Genomic DNA, 13,783 nt, shown 5'->3' on the forward strand with positions numbered 1-13,783 from the left:
TTAATTGTTTTTAAACTTGCAGTTGGCTTATTAATAAAGATTTTTTTCATTTTCTCAAACATCTAGTATTATTGTATTTTGCTCATTTTTGTTATTATTATATTCAGGGGGGACCTCTAGTTCTCTTGTTTTTTTGACTGTATGTTGTTTTTTTACCCTCCTGCATAGCCTATTATGGCAATTAGAGTAACATTAGTTACCTAGTGATGCTTGCTCGTTTTCTTGGTTTTGAAAAAAGCCAACGGCATAGTTCATTACTGGTGTAGAATGGTATGGGTCTCACTAGAGCTATGAAGTGGCGATTCAGAAGTCAGGGCCTTGTAATAATTCCGCAGTGGGGCCCCATCACACATTCAGTTACTCCTCTGGATCTGCATAGAAGGAAAGCTACCAAACGCCGTGACTGTGATGCATTTATCCCCTTCAAGTTAATTAAGGCTGTTCTGTTCCCATCAGCTGGGTAAAGTCTGCCACTATATCTCCAAAGCCGTCTTAACAAGGTGCTTGGTGGTAGCTCAACGGCAGGGAAAAAAAACATTTGATACAATCATTTTAATTTATAATGTTCACTAACGCTCTAGAGTTAATTAAGTCTAATCACTTTTAGCATACACAGTTCTTTCTAACAATGGTTTCCCACAGAGCGTCTTATATGCTTGTATTGAGTATAGATGACTTCAAGTCGCTATATAAACAGCCTTATATCATTATTGTGCGTGGACCGACTGCTCTTTCACCATGCACAGCCAGCAATCAAGTGTAAACTATAATAGTCAAGTACAGCCTACTGCTGGCACTGCGCTCAGAGTCCATCATTAGGACAGTAATTTTACTCTGCAGGTGAGAAATAGATATAATTGGCAACTGACAAGAGGCGCAGGCAATATATTTAACTCACTGCCCATAAAACAGGCCTGGGGAGAGAACTGCTGTTAAAAACAGCACTTTAAGCAAAATCAATGCGCTCACTATTTAATCTGCAATTGATAAAGGTTTGCAAATGCCAGACCTTGGAAGTTATGCTATAAAGGCTATAAAGCCAGTCCAGCATCCAACTGGAATGCCAGCTGTATTTTCATTCATCCAATCACTTAGCCTGATATCAGATGCAGACATCTTTAGGATTAGATCACACTGAAAAACGCAATCACAAAAGGAATTTTCAAAGGAATTTTGCACATTCCTTGAGACTACGTTTAGGGCCCGTTTTCACTACAGCGAATCTGCATGCGTTTCCTGCATGCAGATTCGCATAGACAATACAAGTGGATGGGACTGTTTCCACTTGTCAGGATTTCTGAGCGTTTTTCTGTGCAGAAAAAATCTGCACAGCAGAGCCATCAGAATTCGCATACCACTATGCAATTCACATACAATGTATTTAATAGGGAATTCGCATGCGGTTTTGGTATGCGAATTTTCATGCGAATTCGCATCAATGGAAAAGCACACAGGCACTGCCATGGTTAAATTCGCATACATCGTCATCCATGCGAATTTGGTTAAATTCGCATCCGCATGCAAATTTTTACCGCGGCGATTTGCACCGCACAAGTGGAAACGGGCCTTCACAATGGCCTTTGCATTGTGTTCCCTGTAACAGCAGACGCGCAATGGATTGGGAATGCAGCACTGCACTTTACCCACGCGTTGTGTTGGATACAGTGAAGCAGTTAATAACAGTCAATGAAAAAAGTATTCTTCACTTTAAAGGAGTACTGTAGGGGGGTAGGGGGGAAGTGTTGAACTTACCTGGGGCTTCTAATGGTCCCCTGCTGACATCCTCTGCCTGCGCAGCCACTCACCGATGCTCTGGTCTCCCCCACCAGTTCACTTCTGGAATTTCCGACTTTAAAGTCGGAAAACCACTGCGCATGCATGGCCGTGTCCTCGCTCCCACTGACGTCACCAGGAGTGTATTGCGCAGGCCCAGTATGGTCTGCACCTGCGCAGCACACTCCTGGTAATGTCAGCGGGAGTGATGACATGGCCGCGTAGGCGCAGTGGTATTACGATTTTAAAGTCGGAAATTCCAGAAGTGAACCGGAGGTGGGGACCGGAGCATCGGTGAGTGACTGCGCAGGCAGAGGATGTCTGCAGGGTCCATTAGAAGCCCCGGGTAAGTTCAACTCTTTTCCCCCCCCCCCCCCCCCCTACAATACTCCTTTAAGTTTATTGTTACCGTGTGCTCTTTGCGGTAACTGCCTAATAAGGCCTAGGACCCATTCGCAGCATTTTTATCAGTGTTTTGGCAGCGTCTATATATACACAAACCGCTCTAGCATTCACCGAAATGAGAACCACAGCAAAATGGCTGTGTACAATTTTGCCAAGATTCTCTTTCAAGCAAATGAGAGAGTGTTTTCCTACCTGCAAGATTTTTCCAGACAAGCACATGCTTTCCCACAGAAGCCTATGATGGAACATATCTGCCTCCAGACTTCAAACAGATACTGTGCTGTCTGCTCCAGCTGACCATTAGAGATTTAGTTGAAGTGTGAACCAAGCCTGAGAACACCGCCTTGTTGTTCAACAACATTATAATTCTAGAGAGGGTAGCAGTATATAATATGATTGCTTAGCCTGTTAGACTTGCTGTTGTGCTCACTTGATGTTGCTTGCTTTGCTACATCTCCCCTAATAAGGGTTTTATAAAGAATGTAGTATACTCAGCAAACATGGATACAGTAACAGATCAGGTTCGCTAGGCTGTCAGACAAATTAGACCAAAGTTGCCATTATCCATTACAGGTTTAATGATGTCAATATTGCTTCTATCCTTACAACACCCAGAGCAGCGAAAGGGCTGAATACTGCTCATATTTACTTCTTAAGGCATCTACACAGTAGACAATCCCAAGGTCAGCCGCAAATGATTGCTCAGCACTGCAGTGACCTCCCTCGCGCTCAACGATTCTACTCCTTCTCGCGAAAAGTCAAGTGCTCTCTTCAAATCAGTTCGCAGTGGATTGAAGATGATTTGAATTGAATCCAAGGAAAACAACACACATTTATTCAATGGTCTTAAAATGTCAATAAAAGAGGATAAGATAAGAAAAGAGAGGGTCAACTTGCGGCAAAACTCTTCGCAAAGCTAAGTAATAATCAATATTTTTCAACTTAAATAAATAAGATTAAGAATGAAAGCAAACCATCTACACACCCAGGCAAAAGACAATGTGATCAAAGAATGCATAGCCAGCGAGTGTCTTCTGTGAAAGCTAAATGCCGAAAAAAGGAGGCTCCATGTGCACAGAGATCTTTTTACAGATACTCCTACCTTTGCCTGAGGAAGCAGGTTGTCTCCAGCGAAACCCGTCAAATATATTAAATATATATATATTTAATAATAGTAAATATGTTTTTTCAGAAACTGACTTAGTCATCAATTAAGAACTAAGACCACCACTACCTCTCTTTCTAACCAGTTTTAATATATTTTATACATGTTGGTGGCTCGGTTACATAATTTTTGCTGCTCTATGCTGAAAACACTTAGTTACAGAGATTTGGTGAAAATGAAAGTGACAATAAAGCGAGTTGAACTGCATAGTTTTCCTACTGATCAGTGAAGTCACTCATCAAACAAAGGACCAATAGGGAGGCTTAAAAGTGGAAGGGGTGGGCCAAGGTTCACTTTCTTTAACCTATTGGGGACCGCCGTAGGTTGAATCAACGTCCGGCAGGTGGTGGTACCGTTCTGGCCGGACGTTGATTCAACGTCCGTGCTAAAGAACCGCTCCCGACGCGATTGTACGCACCCGAGAGGGGAGATTAAGCTGTCATATGACAGCTGGCATCTCCCCTCAGTGATCAGCAGCCATTGTGTATGGCTGCTGATCACGTGATCACTACGATCGCCGTCGGATCATAGTGATCACTTTGACAGCGGCGGCGGCGGCGGCAGGGGGAAAAGAAGAGGATCCACTCACCTCCCTGCTGTTCCAGCGACGATCAGCACCCCCCTCCGTGCCGCACGACTTCATCAAGCCGCGACCCGACCTGATGACGTCATCAAGCCACGACCCGACCTGATGATGTCATCAAGCCACGACCCGACCTGATGACGTCATCAAGCCACGACCCGACCAGATGACGTCATCAAGCCACGACCCGACCTGAGAGTCATTTGGAGCGGAGATGCCAGCTCATCGCTGGAGCCTGGAAGGTGAGTGATGGCTTCCAGCTACAGGGGGGACACCATGCCCAGCCAGCCACAGACAGGATCTGCCCGCCCGACCCCCCCCCCCCCCCAAACGCGCGCACCCCCCTCCACCGCAAAATGCCCTGGTCCTTAAGGGGGGTTAGGCGGCCGGTCCCGAAGTGGTTAATTTAAAGAAAAACATGGATTTGCATATTAGTAAATGCTACCCCTGTAATATCTGCGCCTGATGCAAATGTTTCACCTTGCTTCATGAGAGAACCGGCCCTAGCCATATGGCATCGCACTACATCAAGTGTTACATTGCTAGGGGCTCATTCATTCCCCAATCAAGGCAGGGGGTGCAGGGGCGTAGCAATAGCTCCTGCAAGGGATGCATCCGCAGGGGGGCCCCAGAAGCTGTAGGGGGCCCTGTGGAGGGAGAAATAGTTTCTTTTCCCTGTCCTGAGAGACTGACAACTAAGGGCATGGAAAGAAAAAGCTTTCTGCTCTCTGCACAATTGTTCAAATGACTGCATCTGCTCAACTACAGATAATGAATCATACAAGGTTTTGTAGACAAAGATTTGTAGACAGTCCCTATTCAGTGTGCAGCAGGCTCATGTGCACAGTGCCCAGCCCCCAACCTCTCTACCCCTCCCCAAGTGCTCTGTACTGTAGTAATGCTGGAGAAGTCTGCAGGCGTACGAGAGGAATCGGTGTGGGAGACTTGGGCGCAGGATACAGCCGGTATATGGCTGATGCTGCTGCTGCACAAGTTCCCGGACGTGTTAAATACTATTCCCCCCTCCAGGCCGCCATGGATGGTGGGGAATGAAATAATGCAGCTTCCAGCTATCGCTGGAAGCCGAATTATTGTGTTCTACAAGTAACTTCAGCTCCGTCTTCTGAAGGCGCCGACCTTACTCCCTGTGCACTGCTATAGCCGTAATGCCTATTACGACCTATGGTGTCGCCGGCTGCGCCCATGTCTCCTGCGCTGGATACACTGTGTTTGGTCTGCAGAGCCAGTTCTGCTCCATCATAGGTGTACAGAGTGAGTGTAATACGCTGAGGCTGGGAGCACACTCGTCTGTCAGTTTTCTGTGTGCATTTTCTGCACACCATGCATGTCTGTATGTGGGAAAACATGCACATTTTATCACAGAAGCTAATGTAATTAATGCGTGCAGTGCTTCACTGCTGTCAGTTGTTATCTGCATGGGGAAAACACATTCAAGTGTGCACTAGCCAACTGAATAACATTGGTTCTCAGTTTACCTGTGTAGAAAGCGAGTTAGGTGGGGAAGGGGCCCATCCAAAGCTTTGAAAGGGTGACCAGTGATTCTTAGTTACGCCCCTGAGGGGGTGGAGCTATTAAGGTTAGGAATCAGGAAGGGGTTTGTGTGGAGTTTGGAGTATTGGTAAATGTTTTGATATCCTACGACTGGCTATTTCCCGTTGCCCAAATTTCATATACATGTTCGCACCCAGTTTATCCAGTCCATGACCCATGTTGTAGAAGCTTAGGCCTTTGAACAATGGCCACCAGTTATCAGGCCTGGTTTACAAACACATTCAAGCTTCTCTGGTAGGGGAGGGAGGACTTGATTAAACTTTTCTGTTAGAACATGGACTTTAACCACGTGCGGCATATCTAATTGGACCTGTATTGTAACCAGAAATCCAGACAATAGTTGAGGGAATTATGGGTTCAATCCATTTCATGAAATTGAAACTTTTATAGCAGCAAAGTTAGGAGTTTCTTATTTAAATAACTTTCTCAACAATGTTAGGAGACATCTACACTAAATTCCATTGAAATCCATTGCTTTACAGTGGCAGCCAAAAAACATGACTCATGCTGCAAAGAACAATGGGCTGCCTCCATAATAAAAAAAAAAATACTAGAAGTTTTGAAAAGTCAAGAGAAAAATAACATAGCCTGGGGTTAGCTGTGTACTGCCGAAAACCACAGACACCGAAACCCAGCATTGCATCTTCACTGTGTCATTTGAGGAGCATCTCCTGTGAGGGGGGAACACACAGCACTTGGACATCACTCAAAACTTTGTCAAAGAGACGAAATTACACTGGGCTGAACCATAAGGAAGATTTATTACACTAAATAAACATTCGGCTTCCTTTTTTCTGCTGACAGGAACATGATGTCCATATTTTTATAATAAGCATAAACCAAAAAAAATTCCAATTAGAGAGCATTTATTGACTATATTGTAGGGGATGCTTACCTAACACGATGACCTTCACTCCTTCAGGGAAAATATGCCATATAAAAAAGCAGCAGTGAATACCAGACAGGAGCTTGGAGGACGGCTTTTATGGAAGGTTTATTTTTTAAAGCCCACGGTTTATTTCCTGTCCAGTTATTTCAGAGGTTTACAACCTTTTAGCTGTAGTACTTACCTATACAGGGTCAGAGGCTCCCTATAATTAAAGGGGAATCCTACTGTTAGTGAAAACAAAGCAATACATACAGTTCAGCTCTATGTACGGATTATTGGTGGTTGGAGATGGTCAGTGAAATGTTAATCATTAAGAACTGATGTCAATTTTATGTTAGACAAATTTTTGTAGCTTGGAACTGGACTAATCAAAATGCTAACTGTGGTTACCACAAGCTGGGACTGTTCTGCACAATGTGATGTATACTCCTCTCTCTCTGTCATTTTGCTGCTGTGCCCCTATTATGGTAAAGGAGCCAAAGTAGCACGGCATGATCCTCAGCTACCCATCAGGTGACCACAGCCTGTACCTCTCTCTATCCTTCCACACGCCAGCCCCCGCCTGCCCAATAACTCCATATATTTCCTTCCACCTCTCTCTATCCTTCCACACGCCAGTCCCCGCCTGCCCAATCACTCCATAGATTTCCTTCCACCTCTCTCTATTCTTCTACACTCCAGCCCCCACCTGCCCACTCACCCCATATATTTCCTTTCACCTCTCTATATCCTTTCACACTCCAGCCCCCACCTGCCCACTCACTCCATATATTTCCTTCCACCTCTCTCTATATCCTTCCACACTCCAGCCCCCACCTGCCCACTCACTCCATATATTTCCTTCCACCTCTCTCTATCCTTCCATACTGCAGCCCCCACCTGCCCACTCACCCCATATATCTCCTTCCACCTCTCTCTATCCTTCCATACTGCAGCCCCCACCTGCCCACTCACCCCATATATTTCCTTCCACCTCTCTCTATCTTTCCACACTTCAGCCTTCACATTGCTACTCACCCCATATATTTCCCCAGACCTGTCTCTATCCTTCTACACTCCAGCCCCCGCCTGCCCACTCACCCCATATATTTTCTTCCACCTCTCCCTATCCTTATACACTCCCGCCCCTGCCTGCCCAATCACTCCATATATTTCCTTCCTCTCTATCCTTCTACACTCCCGCCCCTGCCTGCCCACTCACTCCATATATTTCCTTCCTCTCTATCCTTCTACACTCCCGCCCCCGTCTGCCCACTCACTCCATATATTTCCTTCCTCTCTATCCTTCTACACTCCCGCCCCTGCCTGCCCACTCACTCCATATATTTCCTTCCACCTCTCTCTATCCTTCTACACTCCAGCCTTCACATTGCTACTCACCCCATATATTTCCCCTGACCTGTCTCTATCCTTCCATACTCCAGCCCCCACCTGCCCACTCACTCCATATATTTCCTTCCTCTCTATCCTTCTATACTCCCGCCCCAGCCTACCCACTCACTCCATATATTTCCTTCCACCTCTCTATCCTTCTACACTCCAGCCCCCACTTGCCCACTCACCCCATATATTTCCTTCCAACTCTCTCTATCCTTCCACACTCCCGCCCCAGCCTACCCACTCACTCCATATATTTCCTTCCACCTCTCTATCCTTCTACACTCCAGCCCCCACCTGCCCACTCACCCCATATATTTCCTTCAACCTCTCTCTATCCTTCCAAACTCCAGCCCCCGCCTACCCACTCACTCCATATATTTCCTTCCAACTCTCTATCCTTCCACACTCCAGCCCCCACTTGCCCACTCACCCCATATATTTCCTTCCTCTCTATCCTTCTACACTCTCGCCCCCGCCTACCCACTCACCCCATATATTTCCTTCCTCTCTATCCTTCTACACTCCAGCCCCCGCCTGCCCACTCACCCCATATATTTCCTTCCAACCCTCTCTATCCTTCTACACTCCAGCCCCCACCTGCCCACTCACCCCATATATTTCCTTCCATCTCTCTCTATCCTTCCAAACTCCAGCCCCCGCCTACCCACTCACTCCATATATTTCCTTCCAACTCTCTATCCTTCCACATTCCAGCCCCCACTTGCCCACTCACCCCATATATTTCCTTCCTCTCTATCCTTCTACACTCTCGCCCCCGCCTACCCACTAACCCCATATATTTCCTTCCTCTCTATCCTTCTACACTCTCGCCCCCGCCTACCCACTCACTCCATATATTTCCTTCCACCTCTCTCTATTCTTCTACACTCCAGCCCCCGCCTACCCACTCACTCCATATATCTCCTTCCACCTCTCTCTATCCTTCTACACTCCAGCCCCCACCTGCCCACTCACCCCATATATTTCCTTCCAACTCTCTCTATCCTTCCACACTCCATCCCCACCTGCCCACTCACCCCATATATTTCCTTCCACCTCTCTCTATCCTTCCACACTCCATCCCCGCCTACCCACTCACCCCATATATTTCCTTCCTCTCTATCCTTCTACACTCTCGCCCCCGCCTGCCCACTCACCCCATATATTTCCTTCCAACTCTCTCTATCCTTCTACACTCCAGCCCCCACCTGCCCACTCACCCCATATATTTCCTTCCATCTCTCTCTATCCTTCCACACTCTAGCCCCCGCCTACCCACTCACTCCATATATTTCCTTCCACCTCTCTCTATCCTTCTACACTCCAGCCCCCGCCTACCCACTCACTCCATATATTTCCTTCCACCTCTCTCTATCCTTCTACACTCCAGCCCCCGCCTACCCACTCACTCCATATATTTCCTTCCACCTCTCTCTATCCTTCTACACTCCAGCCCCCGCCTACCCACTCACTCCATATATTTCCTTCCACCTCTCTCTATCCTTCTACACTCTAGCCCCCACCTGCCCACTCACCCCATATATTTCCTTCCACCTCTCTCTATCCTTCCAAACTACAGCCCCCGCCTGCCCACTCACTCCATATATTTCCTTCCACCTCTATCCTTCCACACTCCAGCCCCCGCCTACCCACTCACTCCATATATTTCCTTCCACCTCTCGCTATCCTTCCACACTCCAGCCCCCACCTGCCCACTCACTTCATATATTTCCTTCCACCTCTCTATCCTTCCACACTCCAGCCCACACCTGCCCAATCACTCCATATATTTCCTTCCACCTCTCTATCCTTCCACACTCCATCCCCCACCTGCCCAATCACTCCATATATTTCCTTCCACTTCTCTCTATCCTTCCACACTCCATCCCCCACCTGCCCAATCACTCCATATATTTCCTTCGACCTCTCTATCCTTCCACACTCCATCCCCCACCTGCTCAATCACTCCATATATTTCCTTCCACCTCTCTATCCTTCCACACTCCATCCCCCACCTGCCCAATCACTCCATATATTTCCTTCCACCTCTCCCTATCCTTCCACACTCCAGCCCCCACCTGCCCAATCACTCCATATATTTCCTTCCACCTCTCCCTATCCTTCCACACTCCAGCCCCCACCTGCCCACTCACTCCATATATTTCCTTCCACCTCTCTCTATCCCTCCACATTCCAATATTGCACAAAATTGGAGAGGAAAAAGGACTACAGGTTATCCAAATGAATACAAACAATTCTATAATTCAAAAATATCAAAATAGTTTTATTAAATATATATTACAATTATAGAACTAGATTAAAATTTCCATGAGATGGCCATCCCACCACAATAGTACACACACACACACATCACCCACTGGCCAAATAATCACACACCACTAAAGGGGAATCATATAATGTAATGTAACTAGCAGCTCCGTAATGATGGCAATCCACTGGGCCCAGGTTTGCTTAAATCATAAATAGACCACAGTAAATGATAGTCTCCAGTATTACACAGAAGCAAGCAGCAAGCAGTTCAGATGTGTGCAGGATCACACCATACACTGACCATGCAGGCAGCAAGCCGTGAGCAGTTCATGCACAATGATGGCAATGCACTGGGTCTAGGCCACAGTGAGTAATGGTCTCCAGCACTATGCAGAAGCGAACAACAGACGGTTCAATTATGTGTAGATGTGATATACTTGGACTTTGCAAAGGCCTTCGACACTGTTCCCCACAAAAGTCTGGTGCAAAAGTTGAGGATGCAAGGACTGGGGAAGAGTCTGTGTTCATGGATAGGGAACTGGCTAATGGACAGAAAACAATGGATCGTACTCAAAATGGGAGACTGTTAGCAGTGGGGTCCCACAGGGGTCTGTACTGGGTCCACTGCTCTTCAATTTATTTATTCATGACCTAGTAGATGCAGTAGTGAGCAATGTTGCTATTTTTGCAGATGATACAAAATTGTGCAGAATCATCAACTCTCAGGAAGATAGTGTCATATTGCAACAGGATCTGGATAGGATGGCTATATGGGCACATACATGGCAGATGAAATTCAATGTTGAAAAATGTAAAGTCATGCATTTTGATCGTACCAATGGTCTAGCACCATACAAAATAAATGGGATACAGTTGGGGACATCAAACTTGGAGAAGGACTTAGGAGTACTCATCGACAACAAGTTAAATAATCGTACTCAATGCCAAGCCGCTGCAGCTAAAGCTAACAAAATTTTGGGATGCATTAAAAGGGAAATAAAAACTCGAGATGCTAGCATAATATTGCCCCTGTTTAACTCTCTAGTAAGGCCACATCTGGAATATGGAATTCAGTTCTGGGCACCACAATACAAAAAAGATATTGCAGTTTTAGAGCAGGTGCAGAGACTCGCAACAAAATTGATACGTGGGATGGAAGGTCTCGCTTACCAAGAAAGGTTAGATAAACTGAGTTTATTTAGTCTAGAGAAAAGACGCCTTAGAGGAGATCTAATTCACATGTATAAATACATCAGAGGGCAATATAATAGCTTGGCAGATGAGCTTTTTTTTACCTAGGCCTACTCAAAGGACTAGAGGACATGATCTGCGCATGGAGGAAAAACTTTTTAGCCATTTATTTAGGAAAGGGTTCTTTACAGTACGAGTGATTAAGATGTGGAATGCATTGCCACAGGAAGTCGTTATGGCAAACTCTATACCTGCATTTAAAGGGGGCTTAGATGCTTTCCTTGCGTTGAAAGACATCCATGGCTACAATTACTAGGTAATGCCTAATGATGTTGATCCAGGGTTTTTTTTCTGATTGCCATCTGGAGTCGGGAAGGAATTTTTCCCTTTTGGGGCTAATTGGACCATGCCTTGTAAGGGTTTTTTCGCCTTCCTCTGGATCAACAGGGATATATGAGGGAGCAGGCTGGAGTTGTACTTTGTACTGGTTGAACTCGATGGACGTATGTCTTTTTTTCAACCAAAATAACTATGTAACTATGTGTAAGATCGCACCATATGCTGACAAATGCAAGCAGCAGGCAATCAGCAGTTCAGCTTGCACCACTTCATGAACTAAGTACACCGGTATCCAGCGGTGACCGCCCGGGTCCAAACATGCAAAAGCTTCACAGGACAGCTAGCGGAGACGGCAAAGGAGTGAAAATAGCAAATAATGCAAAGTCAGTGTAGACATTCCTTAACAAATCTGGTGTCACCAATGATGGCTGTAGGAGCATGTAGTACAGAGGATGTGCTCATATGACCTGGCAAAGGCAGTTTCTATAGCAGATTGAGCGGCAAGTCACTGAGGGCAAAAGGCAAACAAACACAGCCAGATTAAAAAACAGTAGAACGCTCACCAATCCAGGTATGAGACTTCAGATGAACGATAGATCCAACTAGGTGAGGTGTGGATACAGCTCAAGATGGTACAGAGCTGGGGAGGCAGTGTGGTGGCGGTGCGGACCGCGTGGCCGGACGGCGTCTCATGAGGGTACACAGCCCTTACATGTTTTGCCGACTTCCGGCGTCTTCAAAAGGCGTGTCCCTGTACTCACGGTATGCGTACTTGTTAGACTAATCGGCCAATCAGCCGCCGGAGGAGAAAGAGGGCCGGAGGCCCTCCACACTCCAGCCCCACCTGCCCACTCACTCCATATATTTCATTCCACCCCTCTCTATCCTTCCCCACTCCATCCCCACCTGCCCACTCACCCCATATATTTCCTTCCACCTCTCTCTATCCTTCCACACTCCAGCCCCCGCCTGCCCACACATCTCATATATTTCCTTCCAACTCTCTCTATCCTTCCACACTCCATCCCCACCTGCCCACTCACCCCATATATTTCCTTCCAACTCTCTCTATCCTTCCACACTCCAGCCCCCACCTGCCCACACATCTCATATATTTCCTTCCAACTCTCTCTATCCTTCCACACTCCATCCCCACCTGCCCACTCACCCCATATATTTCCTTCCACCTCTCTCTATCCTTCTACACTCCATCCCCACCTGCCCACTCACCCCATATATTTCTTTCCAACTCTCTCTATCCTTCCACACTTCATCCCCACCTGCCCACTCACCCCATATATTTCCTTCCACCTCTCTCTATCCTTCCACACTCCAGCCCACACATCCCATATATTTCCTTCCAACTCTCTCTATCCTTCCACACTCCAGCCCCCGCCTGCCCACTCACCCCATATATTTCCTTCCACCTCTCTCTATCCTTCCACACTCCAGCCCTCACCTGCCCACACATCCCATATATTTCCTTCCAACTCTCTCTATCCTTCCACACTCCAGCCCCACCTGCCCACTCACCCCATATATTTCCTTCCAACTCTCTCTATCCTTCCACACTCCAGCCCACACATCCCATATATTTCCTTCCAACTCGCTCTATCCTTCCACACTCCAGCCCTCACCTGCCCACACATCCCATATATTTCCTTCCACCTCTCTCTATCCTTCCACACTCCAGCCCCCGCCTGCCCACTCACCCCATATATTTCCTTCCAACTCTCTCTATCCTTCCACACTCCATCCCCACCTGCCCACTCACCCCATATATTTCCTTCCACCTCTCTCTATCCTTCCACACTCCAGCCCCCACCTGCCCACACATCCCATATATTTCCTTCCAACTCTCTCTATCCTTCCACACTCCAGCCCCCGCCTGCCCACTCACCCCATATATTTCCTTCCACCTCTCTCTATCCTTCCACACTCCAGCCCTCACCTGCCCACACATCCCATATATTTCCTTCCAACTCTCTCTATCCTTCCACACTCCAGCCCACACATCCCATATATTTCCTTCCAACTCGCTCTATCCTTCCACACTCCAGCCCTCACCTGCCCACACATCCCATATATTTCCTTCCACCTCTCTCTATCCTTCCACACTCCAGCCCCCGCCTGCCCACTCACCCCATATATTTCCTTCCAACTCTCTCTATACTTCCACACTCCATCCCCACCTGCCCACTCACCCCATATATTT

At 46.9% G+C, this 13,783-nt stretch overlaps 1 protein-coding gene across 2 annotated transcripts in view; it reads right to left on the reverse strand.

Annotated features, from left to right (window-relative positions):
* ATG10 (autophagy related 10) overlaps positions 1–13,783 on the reverse strand; it is a 196,847-nt gene that overhangs the window by 93,047 nt on the left and 90,017 nt on the right. The window lies entirely within an intron of this gene.

This window comes from Hyperolius riggenbachi, chromosome 1 (assembly GCF_040937935.1).
Source record: "Hyperolius riggenbachi isolate aHypRig1 chromosome 1, aHypRig1.pri, whole genome shotgun sequence".
In the NCBI taxonomy this organism is placed as follows: Eukaryota; Metazoa; Chordata; class Amphibia; order Anura; family Hyperoliidae; genus Hyperolius; species Hyperolius riggenbachi.